Consider the following 16,919-nt stretch of genomic DNA (forward strand, 5'->3'; position numbering starts at 1 on the left):
GCTGCTTCGTTCCCCCGCATTGCTGGACGCTGGGACAGGTAAGTGTCCAATTATTAAAAGTCAGCTGCTTCAGTATTTGTAGCTGCTGACTTTTTTTTTTTTTTAAGCGGAACGCCCGAGCACAGCATAGCATGTGGCATCTCCCTCTCCTGCATCAGACTCTCACACCCTCTGCCTCTCCAGAGCCCCTCAGGACAGGTCACTGGAGCTAATAGGAGAAGGAGGGGGGTGCATGGTCCCCTGCATACAGTGTATTGTCTACCGCTCAGCTCCATCTCCGAACACCTGCTGACATTTAGGCATCCTGCACCCCCACTGCTGTCCTCCCTCAGATTCCCATTAATCCCTGGCACATGGGGACCCCGTCCACCAGCACAGCAAAAAAAACGGGAGCAAAAAGGAACAGATAGAGGGAGAGAACACCTGTTCTTCAGTAACAATTGTTTCTGTGTAAACAAGAGCGCTGCACTTACAGGAGTGGGAGAAAGAACACAGCCGGCGTCTTCTCACAGCTCTGTCCTCCTTGCTTCCAGCACTGGGCTGACAGGTATAGTAATATTGCTTTCTCTACTCCTGTCAGCCGTGGCGTCCCTTTCAGTGTGGCGCCCGGGGTAGGTGTCCCCTGCCCCCCCCCCCTTAGTTTTGGCCTTGCATACCATTCCAGCATCAGGCAATCACTGCCACTCTGCAGAGCATCCTGGATCCCAGAACACACTAAGGGGACCTTCCTTAAGCCCACCAGTCCTCATCTCAAGAACCTCAGGGACTGTTTAATAATGGGAGGAATTTTAGGCACTATATTACATCAATATTAATCTCACTTTTCTCATGTCAAAGTCTCCTAATCTTTTTTTTACAAAACACACTATACTTTCCACATCATATTCATGAAAAAAGAAGGAAGTAAATACACAGTAAATAACCAACAGACTCTTTCTTCTTTTCTGTGAACATTGCCTTCAGCAAATGACAAACACCATAAATTAAAAACAGGAACACAGAATTCAGCCATTAGATTACATCTAAAACTAGCTAATAAATATTTCCCCCTTGAGTAAATGTTATATAAATATAAATTGTAACTGTAAGTTCCTTCAGAGCAGATTTAGGCTCTGTTAAGATAACAACAATTTTGGCATCACTCACTGGCAGAGGCAAGATGCACATTGGATGTTAATAAAGGACATTCACATTAACACACCTACTTTTAAAATCTGAATAAAGGATATAAGAGGAAAAAGAAAATTATAAGACAAAGTAATCAGGGCCCATTCAGATCTATGCATTATCATACTTCAACACATGCCACCACAAGAAATATGTTCAGTGCAATTCCATTCACCTAGCTAGTGCACAACAACATATCGGGAGAGATTTACTAAAACTGGTGTGTGCAAAATCTGGTGCAGCTCTGCAGAGAAACCAATCAGCTTCCAGGTTTTATTGTCAAAGCTTAATTGAACAAGCTGAAGTTATAAGCTAATTGGCTGCAGCACTGATCAGTGTATTCTGACCGCGGGGAAGTATCCCTGCTTTTAGAACACAACGGTTCGATCCTACACATCGAATGTGTGGATAGGGGAATCTAGTCTTTTTTTTATTCTTGGTTACAGCTTGGTCTATGCTTGCCTCCTAACACGTAGAATGGTATCAGGAACAATACAAAGCTACAGTTACAATGAAAGTTTGCATAAAGTAGCTTCAGGTGCTAATACAATAACTCCAACAGAGACAGGTACCAGAAAAAAGCCTAACAATATGCTGAGTACATGCACACTTACCAGTGATGCATTAATAATTTACAATCTGAGAAGCAAATTAAGTAACACATGGTTCTTGATTATCAGACTGTGTACACAATAAAATAATTATAATTTCATTATGCAACTTTACATTTACAAACTGACTACAAATTGATCTACTAATCTAAAGGAAGGATTTTGAAGAGATACTATGGTATGAAATGTTATACAATGCCTTTGTAACACCGATTCTGTATTGGGAATTCATGGCATTCACACTTCCTGACTTTCTCATTTATTGTGAAGTATCATCAGTCTATTTGCAGCTTTTTTGCCATATTGATCATTATTAATTCAGTCTGGTATTTGTGCTACTTCTTTAACCTTCTGTTTCATGATAAAAACACATCTTAAAGGTGAACTTTAATAAGATATAATAAAAAAATAATGTAGTACCTGGTTTATGAAACAATTAATTTAGCAGCACGCTGACAGCAAGAAGGGCATTCAAACTAAGAGTCAAGCTGGCTCTGCTGTAGCTGAACTTACTGAAAGAAGTGTGGAGTGAACAAAGGGGTGACTTTATCAGTGTGCTGCTTCTCATTCATTGTCCAGTCACCAGGCTGGTAGTCTGTTTGTGGAAAAGGAGTCCTGCAGCTGCAATAGAAGCTGCGGATCCAGCTTTGTTATCTGAAGAGTTGTTTTGATCTCAAAATTTGCTGTAGAGAACTAAAAACCCTTTGGCAAGTAAACAAAAAACTTTGTATGCGCTCTTCAACTGTGTATCTGGAGTTCTGCTTTACAGATGTAGCCAGGAGCCTTGCTGTCTGTGTGATCCCCGTTTCCCTGCTGTGCAGCTTTAGAACAATTCTTTGCGTGATCCCCGCTCGCTCCCCCTCTCTCCTGGCAAGCAGCAAAGGCACCAGTCAGGTAAGGAGAAGGCTCATGGGACATGCAGTCCCCTTTGAAGCCCTGCCCATATAAAGTAATGGAGCCTAAACTACAGCCCCCACCAGACCCTGGGGAAGAAGGAAAAGAAGGCAAAAGGTATGTATTTTCTCAGTCTGTGTAGGACATAGCTTTCTCTTGCCATGAGGAAGCCTGGGGAGCACGCATTGCAGTCCAGTGTGCACCACCACTGCTGCATAATGGTAGCCTGAGCAGGATCTAGAGTGCTGAATACAGATGTGCCAACAGCCAAAGGGGGGGGCATCGAGTGTTGGAATAAAGCACTTCAGCATTCTTGTGTGGGAACTGAATCAGTACTGCTTGCTCAATGGCAGAAAAAGGGGGTATTAGATGCAGAAGATCAAAGTGGCAGTAACAGTTCAGCAACGGAGTTGTCATACTTGAAGTGGGGCAAACTGGGAGGTAGATTTATGATAATGAGTATAAGGTGCACAATTCCACCTACACACACATTTTAGCAAAATTCACTAAATAGTCCTACTGCTGTTTGGACTGGATTTCACATATGAGTTCAAATACACTATTCCCAATACACACATTCCTGAAAATTGGCTGTGGGTATAAGTGGGTGCTGCAGCAACCACCGTCTGGAAACCAAAGACATTTAAAGCAATGAGTATGGCCAGGCCAAAACCTAATAGCATGCAGCTTCTCCAGAAGCCACAGCTGCTACAGGTTGTCCTTTCATGACTGCTACCCCATAAAGGACACAGCTACTATGGTGAACTACTTATTGAATGCTACCACAGAAATATGCAAGTAGTTTCAATGGGGTGGCCCTTTATCCTTGGGCGCTGGATCTCTCCAGCCAGTGGCAGAACTACCAGGGACGCAACAGATGCACTTGCGACTGGGCCCTGGCATTCCAGCACCTGCTAGGAATATTAATAGTCACTATACTTTACATGACATCAGCACACTGCTTGTGGAATTTAGATATCTTTACACGTAACAACAAGTAAAAATAAAGTGCGTAAATCAAGCAAAATAGAACAAAACAAATAGAATGAAACAATAGACCGTTAACTACAAATAATTTTGAATAATTAATAATAATCATTCAATATCACTCAGTACACCAGGTGCAATCTCATCATCTACTGGATTTGAACTCACCATATCAAAATGGCCACCTGTTATAAAGAATATGTAAACATTTCATATTCCTGATATGTGCCTGCTGTACCATGTACTTGTATGAGAAAGTATCCTGCTCTATTTATATTACTTTGTGTGAAATGCCTGCCAGTCCCTTTGCTTTTCTATTAAAACTAACCACCCTAACCAGGAGAACACACTGTGGTTGGTTCTCTAGCTATTCTGGGAACTCAGCCTGCTCTCCTCCAATGATCAGACTTGCCCTAGGACCCCCCCCCCAGCTTTTAAGCAGCTAAGAACAGAGAGAAAGTGATCACTTATAAAAAATAAAAAAAAAAGAGTTTATATATTTTTTATATGCATGCACAAATATTTTTCTCTTCATTTCTATTTTAAACTGAATGGGTTATTTTACGCGGTGATCACTTACAATCACTTTAAGTTAGTCAAAAAACACATAATATCTTTTCCAATGATAATAGTGCCCACCCTCTAGAATTTTTGTTATGTCATCTTTCCTTGACACATAGGGGTTAATTTGCTAAAGGCAAATCCGCTTTGCACTACAAGTACACTGCTAATACACTTGGAAGTGTCTGTTGATCTGAGGGGATGATCCGAAATGAGGGGAAGCTCTGCTGATTTATATTATCCAATCATGTACAAGCAAAAATGCTGTTTTTTTATTTTCCTTGCATGTCCCCCTCAGATCTACAGTGACTGCTCTTCCAAGTGGACTTGTGCAAAGTGGATTTACCTTTAGTAAATAAACCCCATGGAGTTGATGAGAGAAGCCTGATGATTACTTCTTCCTCTGGAAGTAATAAAGCATAAAGGATAACGGACAAAAATATAACATACATTTTTAATTTCAGACCTTTCATACCTTTACAGCATAATAGTAAATAACAGTAAAATGTTATTATGGTAAAGCTTTGTTCACGCTAGTACAGATTAGAGTTATTATAGAGAATTTGGTTTTGTGTAGTCCATTGCATTCTCAGTCACCTAACAAATTATTATGAACTATAAATATAGTGGTTTAAGAAATAAATAGATCCTTGATTTTTAGCTTTTACAATCAAAGAAAATGTTAGTATGTCAAAAGAGCAGAGGGATTTTCAGGCATGAATGAATGGACATTTAGAAAGTTGAATGTTTTTTATAGTTGCTGAAAACTTGTGTAAGAATATCTGCACCAAATTTTGGTTACATTTATTTTTGGCACTAAATTACTTTATTGCCTGTACATTTATTAGTTTCAGTGTACTTTTATCATATTTGAAAAATGCAGTTATTTTTTAATTTAAAGCAAAACTAAATAGTTTAAAACAGCACTTGTGTCATTATGAATAGCAATCCCCCCCCCCCACTCAAAATGTATATGCTTTGTACCCTACCTAATTTTGAGTTTTAAAAACATCTAGCCAAGCCTCAGTGTCCTTGTCTGCTGCTAGTGGAAGGGATTAAAAGTAGAGGTAAGTGACATAACAATTGGAAAGATTCAGGGTGGAACTGGGAGGACTATATCAATCTATGCCCACATGCATTCTGGGCACTTGCTGTGCTTACACTGAGTAAGAACCTGATGTGCGTACACTTAAAGGGGCCTGCTGTGTGCAAACCCCCCAACTTTCTAAGATAAGAAAGAGGGACACCCTTTTAAGCTTGTAAGTAAAGGACATGCCCCTGACAATCCCCCTTTAGTTAGACCTTGAAGAATAATTATGCAGTGAAGCTTGGCTAGTTGCTCAAATTCTCCCCCCCCACTATTTTTTCCTCGTCAAATTTGCTTATTATTTTTCAATTATTAATCCCAGCTATACTGGGCCAGAACTAGAGTGGGATCTGTGATTTTCACAGACCCAGCAAGTGTCCGGGGCTGTAATGCAGCATTCTTAGCCGCCTGGTCTGCTCCATATGTGAGTTTTAATGTTAGTATGGCTACTTCAGCAAGAAGCTGGAAGGCTGAAAACAGCCAATTGTCAGGGCTGGGCTCAGCCCTTCCTTCTCTGAGCTGGCCGCTCAGCTGTCGGATAATTGCCAGCTCCCATCTCTCTCCACAGTTACCCAGCTGTTGTTGATTCTGCTCGTCAGTGCTGCCTACTTAAAGCCATCCAGCTCACTTGATCTCTGCCTTCGCCTTTGTCAACATCACAGAGACTTTCTCCTGCATTCCTGTTGAAGACTTGCTCGGCTGACGTTCCTTCTGGCTGCTGATCCTGCTTGCTGTACTACTACGTTTATCTCTGGCTCTCTGACATTTGCTTGGCTGACTACCCAATCCGGTTACCGAACTCTGGCTTGTTTTGACTATGTTTACTCTATTTACCTTATTATTATTATTATTATTATTAATAAACAAGTGAGATTTAACTATACTTCTGTCTCGGTCTGATTCATGGTTCCTGATACCAGTCAATTAACTTAGCATGCTTGATTGGTTTACCTGCCGAAGTAAAAACAAACTTCTGGTCCTTCAAATGGAACCAAAAGCTCTATAATTCCCTACTATCTATATAAATATATACTCTTTTTTATAGCTCACAGGCTTTGCTAAAGCATGGAGCTCTGCTTCTTGAGCTGGGGAAGAAGGATCTAATGACTTCTAATATAGAGTATCCTCCTGGAGGATAAACTGCATACTCAGTATGGGTATTGCCATCCTCAGTATTAAACCAGGATCAAATCTACAAAAAAATATTTGGGTCTTCAGGGAGTGTGTCCTGCACACAGCAGCTGATTCATATGTCATCAATTTAACACATGTGGATTTTCTGTCTCCAGCCTCCTCCAATAGAGGCAGTAAGGTGGCTGGATTCAAATGTTCACATTTTTCATTGTTAGATTTGTACATAAACAGCAATACAAATTCATATTTTGAACCTTTCATTAGACAAACATTTAGTTGGGCAGAATGGGGGACCATTAAAAATTAAATAACTGACCAAAATAATGTCTGTAAACTTTGTCCAATAGCATCGTGCTACTACTACTTTGATATATCGGGGTGAACCCTTCATTACTGAGTCCAACTTGCATAAATATATTACAATGGCTTGTTTTCTATCATGCTGTTTGTGTAAGAACCCCAGTTTCATGTTTCAAAAATACAACTTTTTCCTGGCAAAATAATAATTTCTCGTTGCTTGCTCTGTTGTTAGTTTTAGCAAGATAACACAAGTCCTTCGTTTCCATCTGACCTTATTTTCCTGATGTCATAACATAATAAATGATAACAATACCCTGCGGTCATGCAGAGATGTCCATAAAGCCAAGTATTCTTCTGCTTATACCACTGCACATACAAGGAAAAGGGGCACATCATTTCACAATCCACACATTCTGCTTTGGATTTAAAAAAATAAATAAAAAATAAAACCAAAAAGTACCAACAATCTGTCATCAGCCAGATCAAAAACTATAAAAAAGATGACTGCAAGTGGCATCTATCCTAACACGGTGTGTGGACTTGATGTGATATGTCTGTTATATTTACATTTTATTTATTATTACTCTCACATCATGGACCACACATCAGACCTTTAGATTTATTTTTGTAGAAAAACTTCTTATGTATCTCAACCATCTTGGCTTTGTTAAATATTATGACAGCTATATTCCAATTAACAACCTCATATTAATCTTAACTAACCCTATATTACAAATTTTCCCAATAACCTGTATTTCCAACCTAAGGTTGTCTAAATCATTTACAATATACCTATATTATTAATAAAATTGTTAAACTCATGTCAGAAATGAATACTCAAGTGATAATCTCAATATCACACCCTAATTCTAATATATATATCTATATATATCTATCTAATTTCCCTTTTTTAAATGCACTGTTTCCACTATCAAAGGATGTTCAATTTGTGTAATACACGTTTAAATGTAACCTCCATTTTACCATGTTTGATAAACAAATTCAAAATAATTGTGATCACATTGTTTATCATTAGATTAATTAACTCTGCACATTTTGTTATGATGTACTCGACCTTGCCAACTTATCATTGTTCTAGCCCTGCACATTCTTTCATGAGAAATAGAAAAGGCAGGGGCACATGTCTGCAGACAGCTAACATGACACACACACACAAGATGTAGAACTAAAAGTCCAAGCATTCACACACATACATGATCATCTCTCTAAAATTGCTTACATTTTCCCCATTTGTACACAACAAATCCATATAACTCAACTTTAAGGACCACTCTTTTCCCTCCAGCTTGACACATGGACTGTTTCATAAGTCACAAACAGTTATGGCTGCCTTAGTAAATGAGCATGGGATTGCACCAAGGTTCACCACAGTTGTTTTTATAACATACCGCTTCTTGTTTTACCTGTTACCAAAGGTGGTACCAAAAGCTGAACATCCCTTCCAGAGATTACAAAAAGATATATCCAGATTTTTGACCTCCCACTGTTGATTGTGTGCTTCATTCAAAGTCCCGCCGCTTCTCTCTTTTTTTCGTGTAGACAGGGATGGAGGCATGAGACCTTACTAGGTCTCTGCCTCATTTAAAGTCCCAAAACTTCCCCTTTTTTATTTGCGAATGCAGTTAGGGATGGAAGCACGCATTTCTTACAGAATTAGGTCTGACAACACCAGTCGGTACACGAAACTTGCAGTTTGTTTTAGTACATCATCAACTGTTCTGTGTTTTAATTATTGTGGTTTCCTTTTCACCTTTGCCTTGGGATTAGACATCCATCACGCCGGTTTCTGCCTGTTCCATCCATCAACCAGACATTTCGTAACCTCCACACGCTGTGCTGTTAGTGCCTTATGATCTGGATCTATGAGCCCTTGGCTTACATCTTTTACCGGGAGCTGCGATGCATAGCGCGGGATCTCCCTCCTCCCCCTACTCCTGGGGAGGGCGGATACCTCTGCACTGCACATTGACGTCAAGTCACACACACACCGAGTGCCATCACGCTGTTGGTGTTTTCCATCTGCGGCTTATGGGAGGTGCTTTTGGCGCCAAACGCTGAATGACTTGGTCGCTTGGGGGCTGGTGCCTCGCCCTCCCCTTGCACACTGGCATGGGGTTTGGGAGTGTTTGGCATGTGGGCCCATATATAGGTCTCATTTGGGGTGGCTTATCCATCCTGTTGGTTCTCCCGCACTCCATGGATAGCACTCACTACCTTGTACCATGGCTTCTCACGATTCAGCACCAGGTATCATGTTAGCAACATGTTTTCATTTACGTTTTGGTAACTCACATAATGGATAGTTGAGTCTTCTCTTGGTGGCATTGGCCTCTCTATCACCCTTTCAATCTCTTATTCATATTTGGTTGGGCTTCGCTGACACTATAATAGCTACAGTTGCACTAGCCTGCTCTATATTTGAGTGCAGGATATTTGACATATATGTTAAATTACACACGTATACATTTTTTCTAGAAGCCCTCCAAGAAGCTTTTGGCTACATTTGCAACTACCTTCAGGGACCACCACTTCATGGATAATTGTCCTCCCCTGTTGCTGCCATGTGGGGGTCCCGCATGTGCCATATGCTGCAACAGCTCCCGGAAAAGATGCCCTCAGTGGGAGTATCCGGCTCTTTATGCTGCACTTTCATCACGCGGCGGTATTTTCCAGACAATGGGATCCCCTGATTTACACCTTTTCTTTTTTTTTTCCTTTTTAAAGGCAGTGATTTATAAACCCATATATCTCATTTCAGATATACACATGTTTATATAGCAAAGCGGGATGCAAACAAATAGCATCCTGAAGAATGAATAAAATTCCATGAAACGCATCGAACCTCTGTACATGCAATGTTTAAACTGATCATGTGTTGAATTATACTTATATAAACATTTGTTATTTTATTCTGATCATCAATAATTTTTAATGTAATAGGAAGTTCTACAGGTGGTATAGTTACTTTTCTCTCCACTGTCATGTATTATCATGTTCCTATATGTATATAGATCAAATATACTGTGACATTAATTATTATGCTGTATGAATTTTATTATGATACATATGATACATATTAAATACACAATTTTTGTCCTCCCACTGTTGACTGCATTTCATTCAAAGTCCCGCCCCTTCTCTCTTTTTTTTGTTAAATATTATGGCAGCTGTATTCCAATTAACAACCTCATATAATTTAAACTAACCCCATATTACAAATTTTCCCAATAACCTGTATTTCCTTTCCAACCAAAGGTTGTCTAAACCAATTACAATATACCTATATTATTAATTAAATTGTTGAACTCATATCAGAAATTAATACTCAAGTGATAATCGCAACAATATCACACCCTAATTCTAATATATATATATCTATATATAGATATATAGATATATATATCTATATATATCTATATATAGATATATAGATATATATATTTCCTTAAAGGAGGACATTTTACTTAAATTCCCTTTTCTAAATGCACTGTTTCCACTATCAAAGGATATTCAATTTGTGTAATACACGTTTGAATGTAACCTCCATTTTACCATGTTTGGAAAACAAATTCAAAATAATTGTGATCAAATTGTTTATCATTAGATTAATTACCTCTGCACATTTTGTTATGATGTACTCGACCTTGCCAACTTATCATTGTTCTATCCCTGCACATTCTTTCATGAGAAATAGAAAAGGCAAGTGGACATGTCTGCAGACAGCTAACATGACACACACACAAGATGTACAATTAAAAGTCCCAGCATTCACACACATACATGATCATCTCTCTAAAATTAAAATGTGTGTGTCACTGGCGCAAAACCTATTCTATCAATCAATATAAAAGTGATATCTATAGCTGCTGCATCCAAAAAATTCTCAAAAGAAAAAAATTAAAAGTGCTATGTGTGTGGATGCGCTGCTCTCATTTATACTCTCTTTCCTATCTATATATATCCTATCTGTTGGACATAATATTATTCACCATCCACCTATTTAAATATATCACATTAAACAACAATCATATGCAAGTTGTGTAAATCATATATAAGTCCGGTGGCATGTATCACTTGATAATAAAGTTCCTTCATATATGCTTGCAAATCTTCCGTTAGTTTGCCGTGATCGGCGTGCTCTTGTGTTCAATCAATTTAAAGTGACTTAGTGCTTCACCACCACCTGTGAGATTGGCCACTCACCAGATATTTCTTTAAAACTGCACCTTTGGTTCATTCATAGGGATAACCACTCCGCTCAAAGGGAACTTCTCCAATAGCTATACTAGGGCCTTAGTGTTCCTCATAAAAATGGATGAAAACGATCATCGCACAATAACGTTTAAAACCTTTATTTCATAAAACACAAAAAAACTATGCACTCACATTTCCAAGTGCCATTATGCCGGCACAGAGCTTTTCCAGCAGTTAGGGACAGGGTGGGCGCTGCAGCCCGGTTCGCCTGGTGTATGCTATGCTGTCTCCGTGTGCCGCTTGCGTTCCCCCCTTGTGTTCGTTCGCGTCCTCACCAATCACGCTCGTTCCCGGTCACGTGGGTGCAATAATCTCCCAGCAGCCTCTACGCGTTTCGCATTCCAATGTGCGTCATCAGGAAGCTGCCGTTTGATTGGTTCTCGTCCTATTTATGTTGAGCCCGGGCGGAAATGACTCTGCCGCCATCTTAGATGTGGGTATTCCCTTAGTTCTATTCTATTGGGACTTCCTCCCTCTTGGCGCCATTTTGACTATGGGCGATTAGCCCATTTCGTAGTTATCCAGTGTACACGCCGTTTCCCCCACTCTACCATTATTCGTTCTTGTTCCGATTTGCCCATTAATATACTAAAATTTTTTAAAACAACCCATCTGTATCTGCTGGAGAGGCTTTCACATATTATTAAGTTAATGGCCCTTGTTGGCCCTTAGATGCTTTGGCATTATGAACATCTTATACATTTTTATTCCATGGCTGATTGCCGCACAATATGTAATATGGAACAGCAAATCCTTACTACTTCCAAAAAATATTTTTAAGATACTAAATATGAAAATATACAATATGAATTAAACTAAACTGGAAAATTAAAAATAAAAATAAAAATAAAAATAAAAATAAAATTAAAATAAAAATAAAAATAAAAATAAAAATAAAAATAAAAATAAATAATAAATAAAATAAAAAATAAAAATAAAAATAAAAATAAAAATAAAAAAATAAAAATAAAAATAAAAATAATAATAAAAGTAAAAATAAAAATAAAAATAAAAATAAAAATAAAAATAAAATTAAAATAATAATGAAAAAATAATAATAAAAAATATTATAAAATATATTAATAATAAAACTGAAAATACCAAGGATGGAAAATTAATTTCAATATTAATAGTCTTCCAAAAAACAGTTGATGTCGAGTTCCACGTTCAACCCCTGTGGCCTCATCGTGTCCATTTTAAATATCCAATGGGTTTCATTCTTTGAAACCTCCCTTCTCATGTTGGTATTCCTCCAATTTCGTTCTATTCTATCTATTCCGTAAAACTTTAAATGTTGGGGATTTCTACCATGTATGTCCCTAAAGTGTTTTGATACACTATGGTGTTTAAATCCTTTTTTGATATTTCTGACATGTTCGCCTATTCTTACTGACAAGGCTCTGGTTGTTCTGCCCACGTACTGTAGTCCACAATTGCACTCCAGTACGTAGGTGACATGTGTACTGCTACATGTTATCAACTTATCTATTTTATATGTCTGCTTGTTAGTGTTCGACATGAAACCCGTTACTTTCCTGTCTTTCTTATTAGTGGACCTACAGGCTTTACATTTTCCACACCTGAAGAATCCCTTCTGGTTGAAAAAAGTTGACAAACTTGTGGGGGGATCTGGCACATTTTTTACTATTTTGTCCCTAATCCTTCTTGCTTTTCTGTATACGAATGTTGGTTTTCGGGGTAGTATCTTGCTTAGTTGCGGGTCACTACTAATGATGGACCAGTTCTTCCTTATAATATTTTCTAATTCTTTATATTGTGTATTAAAACCCGTGATAAATGGTATGTTATTATCCTGGTTTTTCTTCTTTGTTGTATTGCTGAGAATTACTTCTCTGTCCATATTGGCTACTTTTTTGCGTGTATCCTCCAGTGTATTTCTTTTATAGCCCTTTTCTATGAACCTGTCTATCAGGATGTCCGTCTGTCGGAAATAGTCCTCCATTTGGTCACAATTCCGTCTGATCCTGATAAACTGGCTCTTTGGAATGGATATCTTCCACTGGGGGTGGTGACAACTCCCCACTGGTATATATCCGTTCCGGTCTGTTTCTTTGAAGTGTGTTCTAGTCCCGAGCCTATTTTTATTTTTATATATTTCTAGGTCCAAAAAGTTGATTGTTTGTTGATGTACTGTGGCAGTGAATTTTATATCATACTGGTTACCGCCAATATGTTGGATAAACTGTTCCAACTGTTCTTGGCTTCCCTTCCATATTATCAGGATATCATCGATATACCGTTTGTATAGCAGCAAATGTGGCCAGCATCTTCCATAAATTTCTTCTTCCTCCCATTTACTCAGGAAGATGTTGGCCACACTCGGTGCATACTTGTTTCCCATACCCACCCCTTTGATTTGTCTGTAGTATTTATGATTGTGCCAGAAAAAATTATTCCCCATGGCCATTCTTAGTCCCTCCAAAATAAACCTCCTTTGTTTTAATTTTAGATCCGACAAATTTTTCATTCCCCATGCTACTGCTGCCAGGGCATCGGTTTGTTTAATATTGGTATACAACGACTCCACATCTAGTGTTACCAGTAGTGTGGAGTTGTCTACCTTTAAATTTTTTAGATTGTTGATAACATCTTTGCTGTCTTTGAGAAATGACTTTCCCTCTCCTGCTATAGGTTGGAGGAATACATCTAAGTACTCCCCCAACCTAGAGTGTACCGACTCAATGCCACTGATTATCGGCCTTCCTGGTGGCTTGGTTTTACTTTTATGGATCTTAGGGACTTGGTATATCACTGGTATTCTTGGGGCCTCTGTCAATAGGTATCTTCCTTCCTTCTTACTCAGGATTTTATCTGCTATGCCCTTGTCCAGGTATTCTTTTAGTTTCTTTTTTAACTCTCTGTTTGGGTTCTTTTTGAGGGGTTGGTATGTGCTTAAGTCCTTGACTAATCTTTCCAACTCCTTATAGTAGTCCTCTTTTGTTAGGATCACTACACCTCCCCCCTTATCGGCTGGGCGTATTACTATGTTTTTCCTAGTTTCTAGTTTCCTTAATCCCTGCCATACTCTGTCCCTATTGCGTTTTATTGGTTTGATATTTCTTATCTCCTTTTCCACTAACCTTTTGAACACCTCTATATGTTGGTTAGTGGTGGACCTGGGGTTGAACGTGGATCTGTTCCTCAACTTGCTATGCTTATATACCGTGTCGGTTTGTTGGTATTGGGGTTCTCCTTTTTCCAAAAAATGTTTCTTTAGACTTAATTTCCTAATAAACTTTTGCAAATCAATGAATGCTTCAAACTGATTAAAAATTGCCTTAGGTGCATATTTAATACCACTATCTAATACTAATAATTCTTCCTGAGTGAAAGTTACATCTGTTAGATTAAAAATGCCCTCACCTAATTTTCTCTTTTCCTTTTTGCCTCCCCCTCTACAGCCTCTTTTTCTCTTTGGTTTATGTTTTCTCCAGGTTCCTGGGGGTTCCTGTTCCAACTCCCCCTGCTGGTTTGAAATACCGGCATGGGTGGTTTGTAGGGTTCTCTCCAGTCCCGCCATTCCCCCTGCCACATAGGTGGACCATAGTTGGGATTGTAGTTTGCATTGTAATTATAATATCCTCTCCCTCTACCCCTATATCCTCCTCTCCAAGGTCTGGAATATTGGCCCAAAGGTGGTGGGTAGGTAGGTCCATTCATAATTCGATTCTCTTGTTCAGGTTTTTTGTTTGTCTTTTTCTGATTCGTGGTTGGGGTGTGTGTTGGCATCCTAGTTTCTCTTCTTATTAAATTGGCGATTGGGGTGCCTGGTGTACCTTGGGCCCTTCTGTCTGCACCCACATCTCTGGTGTCCACCTCCTCATTCAGGGATGTGTTTGCAGAGTTAATAGGTGTTTCCTCCTCTTGCCACCTATACACTTTCCCTTCTAAGTAATCTTTTTTGTCCCTTTGGTATTTCTTAACCTTTTTGTTCTTTACTTCATTATCCAATTTGGTTAAAAACTCCTGTAATTTCACCACTCTGGTTTTATACTCATTTGTTTCTACATGTGGTATCATATTATCCCTAATGGTGCCAATGGTGGATTCTATCTTTTTTAATTTGGTTCTCCTTCTTTCAATTATGATATCCAACAATTTATTTTCACAACTATTGAAAAAATCAAACCAAGTTCTGGATAGATTCTCATCTATTATTCCATCGTTGGGACCTAGGTCCCATCTGAGCCTTCTTGGGGTGATTTTGGCCTCTCTATATTGATCTAATGTGTGGATGTCCCACCATATTCTAATTTGCTTGTCCATGGCATTCTTTAAGTGTTTAAAACTTTGCTCCAAATTAAGTGCTGCAGTGTTATCATAATTATGGAATAGTTCGCCCAGATCTAGCTTGCGATTTATTTTTATTTTTATTTTTATTTTTATTTTAATTTTATTTTTATTTTTATTTTTATTTTTATTTTTAATTTTCCAGTTTAGTTTAATTCATATTGTATATTTTCATATTTAGTATCTTAAAAATATTTTTTGGAAGTAGTAAGGATTTGCTGTTCCATATTACATATTGTGCGGCAATCAGCCATGGAATAAAAATGTATAAGATGTTCATAATGCCAAAGCATCTAAGGGCCAACAAGGGCCATTAACTTAATAATATGTGAAAGCCTCTCCAGCAGATACAGATGGGTTGTTTTAAAAAATTTTAGTATATTAATGGGCAAATCGGAACAAGAACGAATAATGGTAGAGTGGGGGAAACGGCGTGTACACTGGATAACTACGAAATGGGCTAATCGCCCATAGTCAAAATGGCGCCAAGAGGGAGGAAGTCCCAATAGAATAGAACTAAGGGAATACCCACATCTAAGATGGCGGCAGAGTCATTTCCGCCCGGGCTCAACATAAATAGGACGAGAACCAATCAAACGGCAGCTTCCTGATGACGCACATTGGAATGCGAAACGCGTAGAGGCTGCTGGGAGATTATTGCACCCACGTGACCGGGAACGAGCGTGATTGGTGAGGACGCGAACGAACACAAGGGGGGAACGCAAGCGGCACACGGAGACAGCATAGCATACACCAGGCGAACCGGGCTGCAGCGCCCACCCTGTCCCTAACTGCTGGAAAAGCTCTGTGCCGGCATAATGGCACTTGGAAATGTGAGTGCATAGTTTTTTTGTGTTTTATGAAATAAAGGTTTTAAACGTTATTGTGCGATGATCGTTTTCATCCATTTTTATGAGGAACACTAAGGCCCTAGTATAGCTATTGGAGAAGTTCCCTTTGAGCGGAGTGGTTATCCCTATGAATGAACCAAAGGTGCAGTTTTAAAGAAATATCTGGTGAGTGGCCAATCTCACAGGTGGTGGTGAAGCACTAAGTCACTTTAAATTGATTGAACACAAGAGCACGCCGATCACGGCAAACTAACGGAAGATTTGCAAGCATATATGAAGGAACTTTATTATCAAGTGATACATGCCACCGGACTTATATATGATTTACACAACTTGCATATGATTGTTGTTTAATGTGATATATTTAAATAGGTGGATGGTGAATAATATTATGTCCAACAGATAGGATATATATAGATAGGAAAGAGAGTATAAATGAGAGCAGCGCATCCACACACATAGCACTTTTAATTTTTTTCTTTTGAGAATTTTTGGATGCAGCAGCTATAGATATCACTTTTATATTGATTGATAGAATAGGTTTTGCGCCAGTGACACACACATTTTAGTTCATTTATATATATATATTTATATATAATTTTTTCACGGGCAGCATAACATGGAGGTTTTCTCATTTCTGGCCAATCGCAAGCTAGATCTGGGCGAACTATTCCATAATTATGATAACACTGCAGCACTTAATTTGGAGCAAAGTTTTAAACACTTAAAGAATGCCATGGA

At 38.6% G+C, this 16,919-nt stretch overlaps 1 protein-coding gene across 1 annotated transcript in view; it reads right to left on the reverse strand.

The window, feature by feature from the left end:
* Positions 1 to 16,919, reverse strand: part of RXFP2 (relaxin family peptide receptor 2) — a 512,938-nt gene that overhangs the window by 207,058 nt on the left and 288,961 nt on the right. The window lies entirely within an intron of this gene.

Source organism: Aquarana catesbeiana, linkage group LG02, assembly GCF_042186555.1.
Source record: "Aquarana catesbeiana isolate 2022-GZ linkage group LG02, ASM4218655v1, whole genome shotgun sequence".
Taxonomy (NCBI): domain Eukaryota; kingdom Metazoa; phylum Chordata; class Amphibia; order Anura; family Ranidae; genus Aquarana; species Aquarana catesbeiana.